The sequence below is a fragment of the Protopterus annectens genome, chromosome 7.part0 (assembly GCF_019279795.1).
Source record: "Protopterus annectens isolate FY-2018-M chromosome 7.part0, PAN1.0, whole genome shotgun sequence".
NCBI lineage: Eukaryota > Metazoa > Chordata > Ceratodontiformes > Protopteridae > Protopterus > Protopterus annectens.
The window spans coordinates 1,830,004,939-1,830,027,457 of NC_056739.1; positions in this window are offsets into that span (position 1 = coordinate 1,830,004,939).

A 22,519-nucleotide genomic window follows, 5' to 3' on the forward strand; every position below is an offset into this window, starting at 1 on the left:
TTCACATTCTGGTCTGTTTCTCATGGGTTGTGGTCTACTTGCAAATCCAGGAGGATCGTAGTTGGAGAGCAAAGTCAGGCATGTTGGTTTCGTTCTTCATACCCTCTGGAGGGTTCAAGCTAGTACGGTCCTTGTTGTTTGGTCAACCTTCTCGGTTTAGAAGAGCAATGTTTTAAAAAGGAAAAAAAAAGTGGAAAGGAAAGGAAGAAAAAAAAAGATAAAAGGGAAAGAAACAAAAAATATGCCATTATGTTTTGGTCCTCCCCCCATTATTTACATCTCTGTTTGGATTTTTTAAGAAGTTTAGAGGTTTGTCAGGTTTTAAATTGATACTTAGAAGCCTTGCCTTAGAGGACTATCTGTTACCCCTCTTAAAGAAAACCTTATTGTAGTAATATTTGTGATAAAAGGAAGGTGCAGCCTACAATATAAAGTATTATTAAGGGTTGGAGGGCTCGGGGTTCATAACAGAAGTCCATTATTGTCCGCAGCTTTTGCAAAATATGTTAGCATTTATATTATGTGGTTATCTCCTGTTTTCTGATAATACTGCTTAGATATTCAAAACCAGGTGTTTCACATGACCACATCCCAACCTCATAAAACCTGGTTAAAAACACTCATTTTATAACCCAAAATATAAGCCATTACGTCAAATACGCAAAGGCTTGAATAATATAAAACAGAAGATGCAACTGAAGTAAAATATCAGATGTCCCCCTTTGGTAACATTATTATCTTGTTTTAGGCATATTGAACACAGTCTCTCTTGTCCTTGCAGTTATCATGGTGTCATGCACAGGACTGTGTGGTTTCAATAGGGGGAGGCTATCGTTTTGTGAACTGTCAGCATGTCAGTGAGTTTTTGGTTTCACTTTATATCATTCAATGTGCAGAACTAGCTGCAAGTTGCGTAAAGAGGATATAGTATCATGGAAAGTTATACCATTTCTCCCTTCTCTTAGAAAGGAGTAGAGTACATGTTTGGCTGCAGCTAGACATTGCTTTATTGCTCCTGCCATATGTGGACAGGTTTTTGCAACCATCTTTTAACACCACTGAGACGATTCCTTCCATGTGGCTGAAGAATGATGTGCACAAGGTAATCAACACCAGGCGATTGCCTGCTATTCTTGTCTCCTTCAGGTGCCAGCCCCGCAAACTTTAAACAACCTTGTTTATCCCCCAGTGTCCTTGCGCAGCTGTGTGACAGAAATCCATAGATACATAGAAATGAGCATGGGATGATATCGTAATCATTTACTATAGCTATCCAAGTGCCTGGGCCTTTGTCACTCGTGGCAGCTACTATGTGAATGTTTTATTTTATTATTTTATTTATCTGTCTTATTCAGACCTGGTTTTATCCTTGGCAGATGCTACCAGGACTAGAAGGCTGTTCTGTTTGCTGTAATGACTGGGTTAGAAGCTAAGAATAATTTTGGGGTGCCGTATTGTTTCATTGTTTTATAAGTAAATCACAGTGTATGCAATATAAGTAGACAGTTGAGCTAAATAAGAAGTAAGGGAAGTGGAAAAGAAAGAAAAGAGGAAAGGAAAAAAATACAGGACTGTAGGTATGAAATGGTGAGCATGGTAGCTAAATTTGGTGCAACAGTAAGAGTAATAGTAATACACAGCCCTGAACATTATGAGCTTTAATGCAAATATAATAATGAAAACTACTGATCTATTTGTTTGCAGTAAGTAGGCTGAATATGTGGGAGCAATTTACAGCTGTGTCATTTCTAGGTAACAAGTGAATACATACACACTGTCCATAAAGTTGCTAGTCTCCTATATGTGAAGATTTTATAAAGTAAACATATAAAATAAATGTGTACTTTGTTGTGGCAGAAATTAATTTATCTTCAATGCTTTATCTTTTTATTTTAAGTGCCATCTCTTGGAAATGCAGTGGTTTTAAATGCTGTATGGTTTATGCTTTATTAATGCTAAACGCTTTATGACTGCTGTATACAATAGCTATGGCAAGGTCAGTAGTTGTGTTAATGGGTAGCATCCCAGGCTGACTAGCTATTATATCAATGGTTCAGAATTTTAACTATAATTCTTGGGATTCGCAATGTTTATTAGATTTAGTAGACTAAAGATGTTACTACAATTGACTGACCCTAACCAAATGCTATAAACCATTCTTATTGACTGCACAAGTTACTTTTTATATTGTATGCTCTAATATGCTCACCAGTATAGTATATTATCTAAGGCTTCCTCACACTAAACTAAAAGTATATCTAACATGTTTGGAGTGTAGTGGTAGAGTGTTTTCGATGTTGTGGTATTACCCATCTTGAGATTTGTAGCTTATGTATATAATGTTGCTTTATTCAATTATAAACTCACGGTCTTCTGTGTATTGTCTAAATATTCCCATTTTAAACTTTTGTATGTCAATAAATATGCTACTTATCTTACTTAATCCTCTCTCAGATTTAGTAGTTATGTGGTTAGGCACAGTGGTAGCTCTGAGAGATTTTATTGCTACAGAAAAACTTAAAAATGAGGTTTTATGTTGCTTTATTTCCAACTATTTCAAGAAAAAAAGACTTCCAAGAACCACTATTAAAAATTTATGAACCAAATAAAAAATTAGAAAATATGGGTTATAGATTCATGGGATGTTAAAGGTCTACAGGATAAAAAGAAAAAGAAGCTACTTCTGCATCTACTTTTCCAATCAGAGGCAAATGTTATATTTCTCCAAGAAACTCATTTATTCAGTAATGATTGGAATAAAGATAGAGATTAATGACTGCTGACCTAAATTATTGCCTCGGGTAATAAATCAAACTCAAAATGAGTAGCTATCCTTATCAAAAAGTCATTCACTGAGGATATTATTGACCATGGGTCAGACAATATTGGCAAATGGTGCTATTTTCGGTGTGTATCCTGTAGACCCACCCTCTATCTAAATGTTTATGGTCCTTGTGCAAAACAATACAAGTTCATTATACAAATCTATAACTTATTATGAAGTTTTCACAGTCATGACTTTGTTATAGGTTGGGGACTGGAATACAGTTACTGACCCTTAAAGGCTAGATCTAGTAGACATAATTCATACAACACTCAAGCATCACTGGTTCTAGAAAATTTAATGTCAGATTTCGCCTTAGCTAACCCTTTTTACTCCTAATGGGAAATACACATATTATTCCCCATGCTATATGTCCTGGTCCGGTATTGACTATTTCCTGATCTCAGAAATCCTCTTAAATGAAAAGAGCATGTATTCAGCTAATCCTAGATTCCTTTCTGACCATTCTAAAATAACTCTAAAAATTACTCCTCCTAAAAGTTCTCCAGAAACAAACAATTTCATATCATGGTCCCTAAATCCAAATCTTCTTGATGAAGAAGAAATTGTAAAAAAAATGAACAGTGCTTTGGACAATCTGGAAACCAGTCTTCTAAACTCTGATATTCCACTAGATCTTCTTTGGGTGGCTAATAAGGCCAAAAGAAGAGGGCTGTTGATCCAGAAAGGCTCTTACTACAAAAAAAAAAAACTGTCTAAAGAAAAAGAAGCTAAGTACAATACAAAATCCAGGAAGTTGAAAAATCACTCCAAAAAAAGTCACTTTAGATCTAAAAAAAACAGCTCCTCAGCCTACAAAAAGAGTTATACTTATTGCAGTGGCAAAATCTTTCTTTCCTGGAGATGAAATTCCTTGCTAATTACTCAGAGTGGGCTCAGCAGCCCTAGAAGTTACTTGCTAGACTCATAAACATCTATCAAAACCCCCATGATCTCGCAAATAACTTACAACAATAAACTTTCCAGTACGGATCACAAAATTATTCATATATTTGAAACAATATTCAGGAAATTGTATGGACCTTAAAATATATATTTTCTAGAGACCTACAACTTTTTCTTTAACAATCTTAAATTTCCAAGTATTGATAAACACCAAGCTGACTCTCTGGAGGCCCCTTTCTTGTTAGAGGAAGTTGCAGATGCAATTGGGAACTTAAAAAAAAAAACAAAGCCCCTGGTCCGGATGGTTTTACTTCAAATTTCTATAAAACTTTCTCTCTCAAATTGACTCCTATCCTTCTTAAGGTCTTTAATCATATTAGGAAATTTGGCTATAAAGACTTGTATTTAAATAAATCCAAAATCATTTTCATTCACAAACCCAACACTGACAAAACTAACCCAGCAAATTATAGGCCAATATCATTCATTAATGTAGATATTAATTTTTTTTCAGCAATACTAGCTAACAAATGTAGAAGAATTCTAACCACAATTATATTCCCAGAGCAATTGGGCTTCATGCAGGGAAGACAAACATGGGATAATACTCTTACACTAGATGCAGCTATACAGTTACTGAGGAAGGCTAGATTTCCCAGATATATTCTGACACTTGATGCCACTAAAGCATTTGATAGAGTTAATTTAGAGTTTTTGTTTTAACATTACAATATTTTGAAATCCCAAATGAGTTCATAAACACAATTAAAATGCTGTACAATTCTTCATATACCACACTGGTCATTAATAAAGCCTACTCTAACCAGATAAAGCTAATAAATGGTACAAGGCAAGGATGTCCCCTTTCACCCTATCTTTTTAACATATACATTGAACCTCTATTCATATATTTATCACATAGAACCTTCCACCACATACCCAAAATATTGAACAACAACCTTCTACTTTCAGCCTATGCAGCTGACATTAGCCTGCATTTTTATTTACCTAACATTTATTTAAACAAAATTTTAAAATATATTGACATTTTCTCGAAAACATCCAGTTATGAAATCAGTCCTTCCAAGTCTCATATATTTCCAATTAACCCACTAGGACACAGCTCACCCCTTTTTCCAGAAACCAAAATTAAACTAACCTATACATTCAAATATCTGCAAATAAAGTTTGAACACAATCAAAAAAATTATTTTCAAAATAACCTTCTTATATCTTGGACTAATATCGAACATGATAGAGGGAAAAACATTAAACTTCCCATCTTATCCAAAGTAGCAGTTATAAAAATGAACCTTCTTCCCAAAATACTATATTAACTCAATGCAACTAATGCTATCATTCCTATGAAGTTATTTAGAAGAATCAACAGAACTTTAACAAAATTCATCTGGTTTCCAAAAACTCCTAGAATTGCTTTCTTAAAGCTAATGCTTCCAAAAAACAAAGGAGGGTTAGGACTGTTAGATTTTAAATTATACTGCAACATCATTTGCTCCAGTTGAATCACTCAAATAGCAGAGCATAACCCCCAAAATAATACTTGGTCCCAACTATGGATTAAATTACGGTATGCTTACATCAGAACAGAAAACACTAACCCCAAATTTTTACATTTCATGGACAAATCCACTATAAAAGGTCTTAATTTATATAGTCTAATCGAACATAAGATCAACACATTCCAAAACCTTCTTTCTTCCCTACAGTTAGCACACACACTTGTTCTTTTGAAGCAATTCATTTAAATCCAAACCTTAAATTAGGTAACAAAATGATAAACTTAAACCAATACCCCCAAATTAAAGATTATAAGATCTGGGACTTCTGCAAACTAAAAGATAGTTCCTTAAATGATATTTAAAAAAGTCTCAATTTAAACAAGAAATATACTACAATGCTGAGACAAATTAAAGAGCTCATGCTTGCAATGAAAGGTATCCCTGGTAATGTACTTGAAAATGTAAATCTTGAACAAACCCTACTGAAACTCTTAAAGTTTAAAAAGAAAATGCTCTTGGTTGCATATAAGTCGATCCAATCCTCTCTTATATACGCACAATATTGGGAGGACAAAAATGTCAGATTAACTGAATTCCAACTCTCTCATGCTATTAAAAAGATGATAAAATTCTCTCCTTTTAAAAAACTCGTATATACCCAGTTAATGATAAATAATAATGCCTACTACATCCCAGAATGACTAAACAAATTTAACCCAAACATGTCTCCTCTTTGCCCATTCTGTCCATTAAAGACTGCTGACCTCTTACATATTCTCTGGTATTGTAAATATGCACAAAACCTCTGGAATTCATTAAGGATCAAACTTGAGAAAATGCGTTATTGGAAATCTACTCTGTCATGGGAATTTGCTATATTACATGTACGTTCACTCACTATGCCCAAATCTGACCTTTACATCCAACTTGCTCTTTTTGTAATAGCCTAACTTTACATTACCCAGAATTGGCTGGATAGGGCAAAAAATAACGTGGAAAGGATTTACAGTCATGGCCTCTAAATACATTACATCTCATAAGTTTTTTGGAAACTTATCCTTGAATACATATTGAAATAAGTTATAGTATGAACACATACATCAAGTTAACCCTACTTAACTTAATCTTGTACCATTTGTAATTGTACTTGTTTAATTGAATCTATCTGTGACCTCCTTTCTTCTTTTCTCTTCCTTTGCTCCCTTAAAAATATAATCTGTAATCTTAAGAAAGGATGTAAAAGTGTACACATCTGTTTTGGATTTGTCTAGGTGCTTTAGTTTATATGGTAATGTCAACTTGTTGTTCTTTTATGGTTTGTTCAATAAGTACTTGAAAATACAATAAAATAAATGTTGGGAAAAAAAAGAATAGGTGTCCTACCAACAGTTAATTGCACCTGAAGTACCTCCAGGGAATCCTACTGTTTAACCAATCTGGAGGTATATTTATCTGTAATGAATATTGGTACACTGCCTCTTTTAGTTTTCATGCCTTCAGTTTGTGGTCTGAACATGTGGAAGGAGGTGTAGCCCAATATGTTTGGGGTGCTCTCTACAGCAGTGAACCAGGTCTCTGTGACTGCATAAGTGTGTAACTCTTCCATGGTGAGAACTGCTTCCAGTGAGTGCAGTTTCATGTTAAGACATCTAGCGTTTAGCAGCATAACCTTGAGTTTATTTTTTTATTTGGGGTTTTCACATCTGGATATTCATCCTTGAGACGCCACCTAAAAAAAGATCACTATGGGGGTGGCAAGAGCCTTGGCTGGTAGCCAAAATCTAAAGGGTGACAGATGAAGACCATCTCTGACAAAACATCGAGGTCTGTCTATCATGTCATCCCAGGCTGACAGATGCTGCATCCCCTTAGAACGACACCATAAACTAAGGTAATTATTGAGGTCAATAATTTTCTGTTTGTATTGGGTATCATCCTAGGTGAAGGTAAAATGCATCGTGAGGCTAGGGGCATACCTGCCCGAGACCCATAGTCTAAGAGTTCAGTTATGTCTCTCTTCATATAGTCCAGAGAGGTATGTCTCAAGTTAATCACACCAACATGAATATGGCAGAGTCATAGCAGTACCTATTTTTGGGATAAGTGAGTGCATGTGTGATATGGTGGATCCTGGCATCTGAAAGACAGCAGAGTGTGACCTTCTCCTCATCCAGCCTAGTGAGAGGGACATCTGTGTGTGTGTCTCACAATGGAATCGCCTATGACTAATATGTTTCTTTTAGTGTTTTGCCTCAAGGGCTTGACATACATACATACATACATGCAAATGTTTCAAGCATGGGCATTAAAGCCCTTCTAGCTTGCCAATATGCCAAAATACTTGTTCCCATAATAAATGTCCAGGCTGTTCTTAAAAATATTTAAACTAGTATGTAATTTGGCAGTCTGTTCCAAGCATCAGCTACTCTGTCAGAGAACCAATTAGTGCACTTCTCATTCCTATAGAATATCCTACATAGATTATCTGATGATTCTCTAGCACTTTCTGATAACCCCAAACATTCCCAGAGGTAGTTGTCCCTAAATGCCTTATATACCTGAATAAGATCTCCTCTTAAATATCTGTAAGAGACACTGTACAAGTTCAGATATTTTAGTCTTTCATAATAACTTAGATTTTCACAATCATGGATGCCCTTAGTATATTTCTGCTGTACTCTTTCCAGTTTATTCATGCTTGTTTTCCTATAAGGTTTCCATATTGTTATTCTATACTCAAGTTTGGTTCTAATGTAACTAACAAGCAATGACTTCATTATGTTTGATTTCCTAGACATTGTAAATCTTTTTATACAACCTATAGTTCTATAACTATCATTAGCCAATTGGTTGATATGATTAGAAAAACTCATAGCTGAATCTACCCATATACCCAGGTCCTTAAATGAGTCTACAGTTTCGGTCACTGTGTGCTGTATTAAATATTCACCTTTCAGTTTATGTCTCCCAAATCTCATATGCTTAGTTTTGATGTATTTTATCAGCATATTATTCTCCTGTGCCCAGATGGTCAATTTAGTCAAATAATTTTGCAGACATGCCTTATCTGTAACACTTGTAATCAGTTTATCCAATTTCAGGTCGTCAGCATATAGACTGTAGAACACCTCAGATGAAAAAGTAAGATGTGAAAGACACAATCTAAACAAGTAAGGGCCTAGTACAGAGCCCTGTGAGACACCTTGACTGTAACCAAGGATTTCACCTGTCCAATTGGTGTGTGATACTTGCCATGTCCTATTTGTAAGCCATGCAGCTATCCATCTTATCAACAGTACATCAATACCTAGTTGTACTAATCTATTGATCAGTGTTTTGTGCATGACCCTATCAAATGCTGAAGTTAATTCTATATAAATTACATCACAGCACAATTTTTCATTCATAGCTGTTATTATATTGTTATAGAACATCATGTTACAGGTGGTAATGGATCTATTTTCAACATATGCATACTGATATATGGTTTCAAATCCCAACCTATCCAGTTCTGGCAATAACTTATCCAGTATAACCTTCTCCATTATTTTTCCACAACATGAAAGAAGACTTAAGGGTCTGTATGATTCTGGGTTTGTCCTACTCCCCTTTCCCTAAAAGACAGGTTTAATAAGTGCATGTCTCCAGTCTTGAGGAATATCCCCATATTTATATGACCTAGTGAATAATAGATGTAATGGCAGTGTAAGTTCTTGCTTAAGTGTTCTGAAATCATTACTTATTCTGTCTCCTCCCTGCACTTTGTTTGGATCCAGTTTGCACAGTTTTTTCCCAATATAATCTAATTTGATTCCAGTATCTGAGGTTACCTGGATGTCACTAGGACAACTTACCACCCCTTTTGTGGAGCCAAACTGTTTTGCATAAGATTTTGTAAATATATCTATAATCTGTTGTGTCTGAGAATAAATTTTAGAATCTGCACAGTTTATTAATTTGTGTATCTTTACTCCTTCCACATCTTATGTATCTATAAAAAGGTTTCCTATTACGCTCAATATCTTTATATAAATTGTCTTCAAATATTTCTTGATCTTGTCTAACACTATGCTTAATCTGTTTGTCCAGCTCGTTTATTTCAGTTTTCAAAGTTGTAGTTCGACCTCTCTTCCATTTCTTATATATTTTGTCTCTCACCTTAATCAGGTATCTTGTTCTTAGGGAAATATGCCCCCCTGATGTTACGTGCCTAGATCTTATGTTAAACATTTTTTTTTTACTTTTTGCACTCAAACAATTTCTCTTTCAAAACTTTCCACATTCCATCTGCAGTTTTTCCACTGAACACCTCACTCCAGTTAGTTTTATATAGCAACTTTTTTGCTTCCCTATAATCTGTAGTTAACCTTCTGTGCATTGGCTTAGATTTCAGTTTGGCAGAATTATCTAGCAACAAATTAACCTTTATGACCCCATGATCACTGCACATCAATGGTGGTAAAACTTGACTTGAAGTTACAGTAATTTCTTTAGGAACACAAACGATATCTAGTATATTCTGTCCCCTGGTAGATATTTTTTACAGTCTGAAACATTTGTTGTTCCTGAATATACTCTGTGAATAATTTCTTTACTAACGTTGTTGAATCAATATTATTCCAGTCTGTTTCTGGTAAATTTAAGTCCCCAGCTAATATTATTATTTCCTCCTGTGTTTCATGTAAGAAATGTATGAATTCCTCTAGGTCATCTGCACTTGACTTTGGTGGTCTGTACACTCCAACAATTGTTATATGTTCCAGGGTTGTCTTTATTGTCACTGTTACACAGTCTATAGTATTGGTATTATCACTGAACATGTAATAATCACAAGTCTCATAGCTATCTTTAATGCCTATCATAACACCTCCACCTGATTTTTTGTTAGAATGTCTGTTACAGTAAAAACATTTATACCCTGACAGAACTGGTTTCCGGTCATTGTTCTTTAACCATGGTTCACAAACTATAACAGCATCAATCTTGTGGGAATGTAGCAAATTTTCTAATAAAAACACTTTATTTTTAATGCTCCTAGGATTAACAACCATCAGAGATGCATCAAATGTTGCTATCTGTGAACTGTTAAATTTCTGACCTGGCAAAAATCCTGGTTAGTGTTTGGCAAATATTGCAAAATATCTGCTGCAAAAATTCTCTTCCCTGATCTAGACAAATGCACACCATCCTGTATGAAACACATGTGTACCCAAAAGAAGGCTCGGATGCTCTATACATTTCCATTTTTTTAAAACAGGACATTTTTTCCATGTAGGTGTTTATCCAAAAAAATCTTTTCATTCACAGTGACCTGACTATCCTTTCTATAGGTGACTTGTGAAAAATATGTCCTAACACCAGTACAAGCTATACTATCTAGGAGGGCTGTCAGTTCCCGACTAACAGTCAGAGAATCTTTGTTGGTGACATCATCTGTACCAACATGAATAAAATCCGATCCATACTTCCTTACATTAAGGCGTTCCAAGACATGTTTCACATCTTCTGTTTTTGCTCCTGGCAAGCATAACACTACTCGATGTTCATTATCATCTCTGCAAATATAAGTATCAGTTCCTCTAATAACTGAATCTCCAATTACAAGAATATCTTTGCTGACCATCTCTGAAGAATCTTCAGCTTCTAATACAATCATTTCAGCTCTATCAATTGTTACGAAGGATAGATCGTCATCACTATTAGTCTTATTAATCCTACTGTTTTCATTGCATATTAAATTCTTATCCAGCTGGTATTGTAAATCCACAGTTTGAGCCACGTAGTCAACATCTGTCTTTCTCTTCTTTTTTCTTACAGTAATGTTCTTCAATCCTTCCACGTTCAGTTTTGATTTCTTCCTTTTCACCTGCCTCTTGCCTCTTTTTTTTACCTTTTCCATTGGAAAGGTGATGCCTTTTTCTGTAGACTGAGGGTTTTCTGATAGACAGATATCTTCATTCCCTGTCACCAGTGTGCTACATAACAAAGCAGAATCCTTTTTACTATGTATTCTCTTTCCTTTACAGTCATTAGTCAGTTTCTTTTTCTTCCTTGTTATTTGTTGAGAACTTCTTCCCTTCTATCTTTTTTTGTTTCCTTCTAAACAAACCAGATCCTCAGATTGCTGAGTACTTGCATCCACAATTCCATAGTTCTCAGGGGCCTCATCATCTTTCATAGGAGTTGAATGTTCTTTGCAGAAACTAGATGCATCATTTCCTAAATCTGTTCTATTTGTTCTATGCCTAACATTATTTAGTTCATCAGTCCAGTCATTAATATATGATACAACAGTTCTCCAAGCCATGCCAACTGCACATGTGCAATCATCATCATTAAGTCGAGATTTGCTTCTAACAATGGTAAGCAAATCATCCAACTTTTGACATGAGGACCAGAGATCACCAGTGTTATCAGCTGTTACCTTTAAATATGCATAGCATTTATTACACTGTACAAGATACTTGTGCATTAGCAAATCGTTAATTGCATACTCATTTAAGGAATCCATATTCAGCTTTAATTGAATAAAATATTGACAGTTGAGACACTGGTGCAAGAACTATTATGTGTGTTGTGTTCTGCAGTGAACATATTATGTGTAGCATGCTTATGTTTGTGTTTGGGAGGTCTCTGGTGTTTATGTATGCTTCTGGTGAGGACCTCTGTGCATGTAGGTATGTGTGATGTGAGTTTGGGTGAAGTGGGAGCTGAGATGTGCAAGATGACAACCTGTTCATTGTCATATATACTGACTAGTTTGCAAGAGAGCATGTATTTCAGGCTGCTAATATAGTTGCTTCTCTGACATGTTGAGTTTGTGTTACTTGTGGTCCAATCACATGAGTGCGTGCATCATGTGTTAGATCCTAGCCCCTGATAAGCAACTGACCGTGCCTTTCTCCTTACTCAGCTTGGTGAGAGGGACATCAGTGTGTCTCACAATGGAGTCTGCAATGACTAAATTGTTGGATTGTGTGTTGGCTTGCCTTATGGGCTTATAGGTTGCATATCCATGAGATGTAGCTCTATGTGTTGATATGTGTGTTGTTTTTACAGAGTGCATTTGGGGCTACTGAGGGTATTTGTTATCTGCACTTTATCTATGAGGTCATTGTGATTTATGAAGGTTACATTTCAGTGCCTAAGGATATGTCTGCTTTGAATTGTGTGTAATGGGTGTGGCGTGTGTACTACTGACTACCTTATTGACATTAGGATTACTGTCATGTGAGAGCTTTGCCGCCAATGACGTTGTATAAATACATCTCTCACATACCATATCAGTTTGTTTGAGAATGAGCTTACTGTCAGTAAACATGAGGCAATTTCTACATTGCCTGAGGATGCCCATATCCACCAAGGTGGTAACAGTCACAGTGAGAAAGGTCATATCTATGATAACAGACCCTTTTTTATTGATTAAACAGTTGTATTGAGAATATCAATCAATGTGAGAAGTATCTGTTTTGCAACTATGGGGACAGTGCTTGTCACTGCAGGCTAGTTGTCTTGTGTGCAACTCGGTACTGTAGTAAGCTCGATCATGCTTTCCCAGGAAAAATATCATTGAAGTTGCCTGAGTTTGTACAGAGCATTGCCAAACACTGGAGGGTAAACTGATACATACACCCTGAAAAGTTATGTATGGAGTAGATAGGCAGTTATTCTGAAGTTAGACACAAATCAAGCAGTGCTTACTGAAAACAAAAAAATTGCCTTGTGAAGAATGCTGAAAAGAGGGGAGCCACATGAATGTCTACTGCCTGGCTATTACTACTGCCGGTCTCATCAACACCGCACTCTGCTGGGATACAATGCTTCTTTTCTTTTCCTCTCACCAGAAGCAAAACATTAGCACTACTCCCAAGATAAGAAGCAGGCCACAGCCTGTTCATTGACCCACACACTTGTCCCAGATGATGCAAGGGCTTGTAAGCTTGTTGTAACCTTTTCCAGGTAGATGCCTTAAATAGCAAACAGACCAATCAGTTCAGTTTTGCATGTATTATGCCTTGGGTTCTGGGGCTTCTAAGATTTGACTAGGGTACTGACCTGATGGTAATTAGGAGCACAGCTGCTGCATCAAAATATAATGCTAAATGTCAGGTGACATAGATGTCCAAGGTTGCTCTAGCAAGATCCATAGTGCCAGTGATCCATATTAAGTAACAGTTTAACAGCAAGTCATACATACTGCCCTTCAACAGTGTAATGGAGGTGATCTGCGTGACATGGATGTGAAGCCTACTACAGAGGAGTAGCCACCTTTGGGAAATGTTCCTGTTCCTTCAGCATGTCCTAGATATGTCATACTGTATATTTAGGTTGCCAGAACACCAAACTTTTGTCGCACATTATTTCATACAACATCCACTTACTGTCTGGTTGTTTGACAGGCATTGTAGCCTTGCAAAGCCAAAGTACTTATTGAAAAGTTGAACAGGTTTTCTGTGCAGGCACAAACATCCACATCTTCATTGCAAATAGCACCTACAGAGAATGTGTTAGAGTCTGTAAACCCGAAGGGTGTAGCAGCATGACCCTTACTTTGCTGTAGTTGTACATTGTCACATTTTTAAGTCTGCTATTGCAACCCTGCCTAATAATGGGATTATGGCTCAGGAAAGTGCCATATGCCTGGCAAAGCAGCGTACTCAATATTCCATGTAATCCCACTCTGTCAAGTACTGTTGTACCTTAGAATGACACCATAAAGGTAATAACATCTGAAATTTAACATCTGTCAAACCATTTCCTAACCATGGCCTGTCGTGACGTATACAAATGCAATAATCTATTGCTAATGGCATTAGCAGATGGCTGTTAAAGGTATGTGGACAACGTCCCAAACCCTCTACTCCTAGTCCACATGAACACAATGTGTGAGAGATGCAACTCTATTAAGAACCTTGAATCCATGCTCTCTCACATATCAGTCAATGCATATGACAGTGAGCGGGTTACCAGCATGCGCACTTCACCTCCTACTCCTCCCAAACCCACATCACACATATCTACATATGTGGAGGTCATTACCAGAAACATACCAAAATAACCAGAGACCTCCAAAACACAAACACAGGCATGCTATACATAATACTTCTTCTGCAAAACACATTACACATAATAGCTCATGCACCACTGTCTCCCTGGTTAAACATGTAAGGCAAAACACAGAATCAAAGTCATAGGTGATTCCATCATGAGACACACTGATGTCCATGCCACCAGACTGGATAAGGAAAAGGCCACAGTCAGCTCTCTGTCAGGTACCAGGATATGCCATATCACACATGCACTCAAGCCTCTCAACAACAGGTACTGTTATGACTCCATTATAGTCCATGTTGGTGTGAATGACTTGAGATGTACCTCTCTGGACTATATGGATAGAGATATGACTGAACTCTTGGACTATGTGTCTCCAGCAGATATGTCCTTAGCCTTAAGCAGCATTTTACCTTCTCCTAGGATGATGCCTCAATACAAACAGAAAATGACTGACCTCCATAATTAGCTTAGTGTCTGGTGTCATTCTAAGGGGATACACTATATGTCAGCCTGGGATGATATGATCAACAGACCTTGATGCTTTGCCAGAGATGGTCTTCATCTGTCACACCTGGGATTTCGACTACTGGCCAAGGCTCTTGCCACCCCCATAGGTCCCTTTTTAGGTGGTGTTTCAAGGACAAAATTTCCAATGTAAAAACCCCATCTAAAAACAAACTCAGGGTTATGCAGCTAAACACTAAGATTCTCAACACAAAACTGCACTCTCTGGAAGCTGTTCTCACCTTGGAAGACACACACATTTGTGCAGTCACAGAGACCTGGTTCAAGGCTGTAGAGAGCACCCCAGCCATACTTGGTTATACCTCCTTCCACATGTTCAGACCTCAAACTGAGGGCATAAAGAATAAAGGAGGCGGTGCATCGCTATTCATTAAAGATAAATACACATCTAGATTGGTTAAGCAGTACGACTCCCTGTGGACACTTTACGTGTAATTAACTGTTTGTAGGGAATCTATTCAAGTCATTTTCTAGCTACACGACCCCTTTCATGAATCAAGATACCCACTTATTTGTATATACTTAATGCTATCAAGATATATCCAAAACCATGGATATGGACAACCTTAACTACGCATCCATTGACTGGGTAGATTACTCATGCTCAAACTCACTTTCCCAAAGGCTCCTCGACTTCATTAACTGCAAAGCCCTGGACCAGCTGGTTGACACCCCCAAAAGAGGAGCCAATATTCTGAATCTGGTGCTTACTAATATGGGGGACCACTGTAACAACCCCACTGTGAGGTTCTCCCTAGTGCGATCTGACCACAAATTGGTCTCATTCGAAGTAAATGTCACACCTGCCCCCCCCAGCAGCAACAAAACTAAAAAAAGTCTCCAAAGTTGAGTATAACCTCTTATGGGATGATATAAATAGCTTCACTGCACCTCCTCCCTCAGATGGAACTAGCAATTATGCAAATCTTTACACCAATGCTTTATACAAACATCTGTTTAACTGCATTGACTCTGCTGTACCTGATAGGACCAAAACAAGCTCCTCATGGAAGGGCAAACCTGCCTGGTGTACAACTGCCATTAACAGTCTTTACAATAAGAGGATGAAATCGCTGTCTAAGACTAAGAGGGAGGGAGCCCTCATAACATGGAAACATTTCCTCCTCAGCTTAAACAAGCCAATAAGAAGTTTTCTGAACTCATTCAAAGCAAACTATAAGTCCAAATTAGCTTCCTCAATGAAGGACATCCGTAAGGCAATCTATAGTTACATCTGTAACCTAAAAGGAAAGGCCCAGATTTGTGTCAAACTGGTAGTTAATGATAAGCACATATACTGAGCCTGTGGACATAGCTAATCTGTTTGCCAACAGGTTCTTTGAAAACTTCACTCCCCTGTCCCTGCCACACATAGCCCATGACTTTCCTACCACCTGTCTGCTACCTTGTATCTCTAAAGAGCAAGCTGTAAATGCCCTCTATAAGGCCAAAAACACAGCATCTTTGGGACATGATAACATCTCACATGGGTCCTACATGGGCATCAACATGAATTAGCCACAACATTGGGTACTCTTTTCATAGTCTAAGCACCGGCTTCATACCAGCTGAATGGAAAACAGACACTGTTATTCCCTTGCACAAACGTGGTACGTCCAGTGACCCCTGGAACTATAGACCTATTAGCATTACTAATCTTATCTGCAAGGCCATGGAGCAAATCATCATGGACCTTATCAACAAAGATATAGGTAATATCCAAACACTTGAATCTACTCAGCTTGGATTTGTCAAAGGAAGATCATGCTTGTTAATCCTGGTGGACTTCTTTGAGACAGTCACAAAGGCCCTGGATGAGGGGAAATCTGTGCATACAGCCTACCTGGACTTAGCCAAAGGGTTTGACACTATTGCCCACTCAGGCATCATAGACAAAATCTCCAAAGTAGGCATCAACCCTTAAATTGTTAGATGGGTCACTAACTATCCCACTGATTGTACTCATATAGTGAAAATAAGGGAATCCACCTCCAACAGCAGACCTGTAGCCAGTAGTGTTCCACAGAGCTCAGTCCTGGGCCATGTACAGTTTGGAATCTATTTCTCTGAAGTACAAGTAAAAACTAAAGGTGTGTGACTGACACAGATTGCTAATGACTGCATACTGGGAGTGGTCATAGAATCTTCAAATGATGTCAACATTCTACAAGAGGGTCTTACACACACAAATGGTTGATGCAAAAGTTACAGCCTTAAACTCAATGCAAAAAAATCTATTATCATTCCTTTGGTGAAAACAATGTCCCTGCTAACTACCACATCAATAGCAACACCTTACGTACACACTCAATGGCGAGAGGGTCTATATTAAATCAGTGAATGCTTAAAATAGTGAATGCTGATTTATTGACCCTTTAAAAGTGAAAGCTTAAAATCCCAAAGACACGGAACAGAGATTTTTTTCCCAGGGAAAAAAAATCGCTGGGCAGTTTTCGGAACTTTTCTATTTCCTCCACTGTGGTGTGATCTCGAAGTTGGCATATTTAAGTAGGGGAGTGTAGGGGTCGAAGCCCCCCACTTTATTTAGTGTTTTGAAGATTTGTTTTTTTTTTTTTTTTTTTTTTTTTGTGGAGCAGCAATGTTTTTTACCTGGGAAAAAAATTGCTGTTCCATGTCTTCAGGATTTCAAGCTTTCATTTTTAAAGGGTCAATAAATCAGCGTTCACCATTTTAAGCATTTGCTGATTTAATATAGACCATGGTGAGAGACCTGGACACACTGGATGACAACTACTTTACCTTTGATCATCATGTTTTCACACTGGTAGAAAGGGCATTATATCTTGCTCATGTCATGGGTAAGGGCGTTGTTTCCAGAAAAAAAGAAGTTATAATCTCCCTGTTCTCTTCCCTAATCAAGCCAATAATTGAATTCAACACCCCTTTTGGTATGTACATTTCCAAGTACCTGTAGCAACTGGAGATAACACAAAAGTTCTTCCCAAGTAAAATTCAAGTTCTTCAGCATCTATTGTATGTGGATCATCTGAAATATCTGTCATTTTATTTTGTTTCATACAGACTACTCAGCAGTGATGTCTGCCTTGCATATGAGGCAATCCCTGACCCTGCTTTATTGGAAATACTACATATCCTTAAATCAAATGATACAGAGGTTACTCACTCTAAGGACCCTAACCTGGTATGTGACATTAATAAAACCTGCTGGAGGGACAGGTTTGCCTCCCAGAGGTTAACACACCTTTGGAACAGACTGTCACTTCATGTCAAACAGAGCACTTCAATGGCCCTCTTCAATGGCAATCTGGACGATTGGCTGGGTGACTGTAAATTCACACCAGAGATTCCACCTTTTTACCAAGTTGACAGGGGCAATAGGTGTTGATCACGGAAATAAAGGTAAGAATTTGGCTAGGATTGTAAGGGCCCTATGAGAATTAGCCTAGTAACTTCCTATGATCCTGTGATCTCCTAGATTGATGTAAAATGCTCTGACTAACATCCATACACACCAAGTTGGCTGCAGTTTCAATAGTATCCCTACCTACCTACATTTAAAGAACACTGCACAGCACAATAACACACACAACAAGGTGGCTGCAGTTAGAATACAACCCCTACCTATATAAGTTTAGAGACTACAGAACACACAATGTATCACATGAGCCACTGCTCAAGTCTGACATTTTAATGCCTTTAGGTAGTCTTATGGTAGATGATGTCAGTAGGCCTTGTGGAGGACAAGAGTTTAGAGACCTGCATCAACTGCAAGGACACACACACACACACACACACACACACACACACACACACACACACACACACACACACACATACACACACTGGAGTAGGATCTAGAGCCCACACCAAGTGGGTGGGAGTGAGATTAGAGCCCCTACCTATCTAGTCTTACACAAAACATATCACTAGACTTAACACATGAGCCATGGCTCAATTCTGACATTTATATGGAATTATGTAATCTTATGGTAGATAATGGAATGTCCACAGCGATTCCTCACTAAGAGAATACAGGGAGTAAGTAAAATGTCCTATGCAGTCTGCCTCAAGGCCCTATCCCTGTAATGTGTCTCCTACAGACTTTTGAGGGAAGATCTATGCCTGGCATACAGAGCATTGTCAAACCCAATCTGATGGACCTCCTGCATATCCACAAAACAAACAGCACAAAAGTTACCCATTCTAAAGACTTAAACCTTGCCTGTGATATAAATAGGACCTGCTTGAGAGATAGGTATGTATCCCATGGACTATCCTGTCTACGGAATAGGCTCCTCATCCATGTGAAGTAGAGTTCCTCCCTAACCCAATTCAAATACAACTTGTACAATTGAATGGGAAACTAGAAATTCATCTCTGGTTTGGCACCTATGTCTCTAATGAACAAAGATAACCTGTAAATGGTTTATTTCCCAGGCCCATGCTTACAAGTATCAAGGGTATCAGAACTTGTTAGAGATTTGGGATGGCTAGGCTTAAAAAGGCCATTGTGGTCATCAGCCTAGTAAACACCTATGAAGCTATAAACCTATCAGCAGGCCTTGTGGAGGACAAGAGTTTGGAGACTTGCATTAACTGCAAGGGCCAAAAGGTGCAGACCAATGTCAGTTCAGGATTCACACTTGCTCTTTGGTGAGATACACAAACACACGCACACACGCACATACCAAGTGGTTAGGAGTGTGATTAGAACCCCTACATATCTAGTCTTAAACACTACTGATCACAGTAGTTAATACACGTGCCACAGCTCAAGTCAGTTTTGTAAATGACTGTGGGTAAACTAATCCTATAGATCACAAACAAGCCCTGTGTTGAATAGCTTGGGAGGTCTGCAGAGTCATATTGCTTCTTAGTGTCATCTGCAGCTAGCACTCTTACAGTCAGAAAACTGTTTTATAGCCTACCTATTTGACAACAGTACACGGCTTGAGCAAATGATTCTGTTTGCATTTGGATGGACAAGACTGTGGCAAAACTAAATTAGCCCTATCAATAAGTGTGCACACAACATAATACACTACATAACTTGTTCAGTTGTTGATGTATGTGTGGTGAAATCCAGCAGACACAGGGGGCTGTAGTGAATGTGGGAGTTGTTGCTGCCATAGATACAAACATATGGCTTCAATATATGTACATAGTCATATACTGTACCATACACTTTCAAGGTTTCCACATGTTGTCGTACGGAGCTGTGGTATGGCTCACCATTGTCCAGATGTTTGCAGCAAGTACACATGTTTGACTCATATTTATGTGTGTTTCACACTAAATTGTTGTTTGCTGTCAAATGTGGCATCACTTACACATGACATAAGAGAAGAATGACAGAACTCTGAACTTCAGATGTCCCAACAGTCCTCCAATAGCAACACATCTTATTCTACGCACTTACACATTTTTGCAAGAGCATCATCTAATGTTGAGCCCTTCCTTTTGGTCATTTGTCCAACATTATATGTGTTGTAGTGCAGCTATACTCACCATGATCTGGGTATGTAAGGCAATACAAACACACACACACACACACACACATGCATATATATATATATATATATATATATATATATATATATATATATATATGTGTGTGTGTGTGTGTGTGTGTGTGTGTGTATACAAATATTTATATATATATATATATATATATATATATATATATATATATATATATATATATATGGATTCACTTTAGAAGCTCGAAATACTGAAATATCGAAATTCAGTATTTCGAGCCCATAAAGTGGAATCCTAAAAAGAATGAAACATCAGAAGCACGAAATTCAAAACCTTGAATACTGGAGGTTTTGAATTAGTGCTTCTGGTGTTTCACTGTGGTTATGGATTCAGGTAAGTGTGTATGTGTTAAGGGTTTTGGGTAGGGGCTGTTGTGTATGTTAGTGTGTTTTGTTGCTGTGATGTGTGTGTGCGAGGAGAATGTAGCTTGTGTGGTGGTGTTTTGTGTGTGTTTGTATGTAGTGCAACCTCGGAGTTAAAATATTTAAGTAGGGGGGTGTGGGGTTTGCAGCCCCTTCACATGGGGTGCAGGGGTTCTTGCCCCCCTGCTTTTATGTAGTAGAAAGCTTGTGTTTGCATGTGTGGAGAAAGGTGTGTGTGTCTGTGTGGAGCAGACGCGCTAATTCAAAATCTCCAATGTGTGAGATTTTGAATTTCACACTTCTGAGTTTTCGTTGTTTTTAGGTTTCGACTTTATAGCCTCAAAATATTGAATTTTGACATTTCAGTATTCCTAGGATATAAAGTGAATATATATATATATATATATATATATATATATATATATATATATATATATATATATATATATATATATATATATATATATATATATATATATATATATATATATATATATATGCTATATACATTTTGAAAATAAATTGCATGAGGAGCAACGGATTTGCACTTTGCTCAACTAAGTGTACGGACATGCACAGTGGCATTGTTGGTTTGTTTGCACATTGCTAAGTAGTGCACAAATGGGAAGCCCATTGCTTACATCACAGACTTACTGTTACACATACTAACTCTAGCCCACACCTAGCTGTACTGCAGAATGGGATTATGTGTGTTACATGGTGTGACCTGTTTCTGAACTGCTGCGCTTCTTGTAAATTGGCTAAGACTTTTTAAATAGGTCTTAGATATGCAGCACAGCATGCAAATGTGTAATTAATATGTGAAAGAGGTTAATACTAGTGTAGCACACACTGAGACACATTGTGTAAAACACTACTTATTACTACGTCACATGCAAAATATCTGGAAATCTTGGGATTAGCACCCTGAACACCATCACACAAGCTATCTGCCTCAGTCCTTTGAGCCACTGAAATTGCTTGACACACCAGCACCTGCATAAATATGTACATTGCTATTCCTCAGTTACCTAACACATGCAATGTAAGTTCAAATTGTACATTACTGTGCTGATTCTGTGTGACATACTAATTGTGTGAAATGCTCATAGATCATAGATGATTTAGTGTTATGGCAGTTACAAGGGGATGCTGCTGTTTTGAGGGGTGGAGGAACAGAAGCCAATGTTCTGCTAGGACACACACTAGACTGACTATCATTTAACCTCACTTTCTAACATATCCCTTGAATGATCTACCATCAATCTGTTGCAGTAGGACTACATGAATATCCCATGCATGAGGTCTACTGATTACAAATGGTGACATGTTAGTGGAATGGGTCTGTAGTCCCATGCGGATGTCATTTCTGTCCAAATAGCCCACTATACTTACCTGCATAATGTACCAGGTCAATAGCTACAATGACATATCATAATAATCCATTAGACTACTGTGTAGGTTATTGACTTACCTTGCAAATGCAGCAGTTGACACAACTGTAGTTCAGGACTGACTCTGCCTGATGCAAGGAGTACACAGCCAATACATGGATAGATACAGGATGTGTGAGTTGGCTGACATCCATTTTAATATATGTATGTGAGTACGAGTAAGATGTTGGTCCCTAGGTCTCGAGATTGTCAGTGAATGTGCTATGCAATGTCTCTTAGTCAAAGCCAGGACATACTGAACATGCCTACATCTGCCTACAGGGACATCAGCAGCGGTTACTTCCTCCAAGTCCTCCTGTGACTGTGGCTATGGTGACCTAGGCACTGGTAGAGGGTTGTGTATCCCTTCCC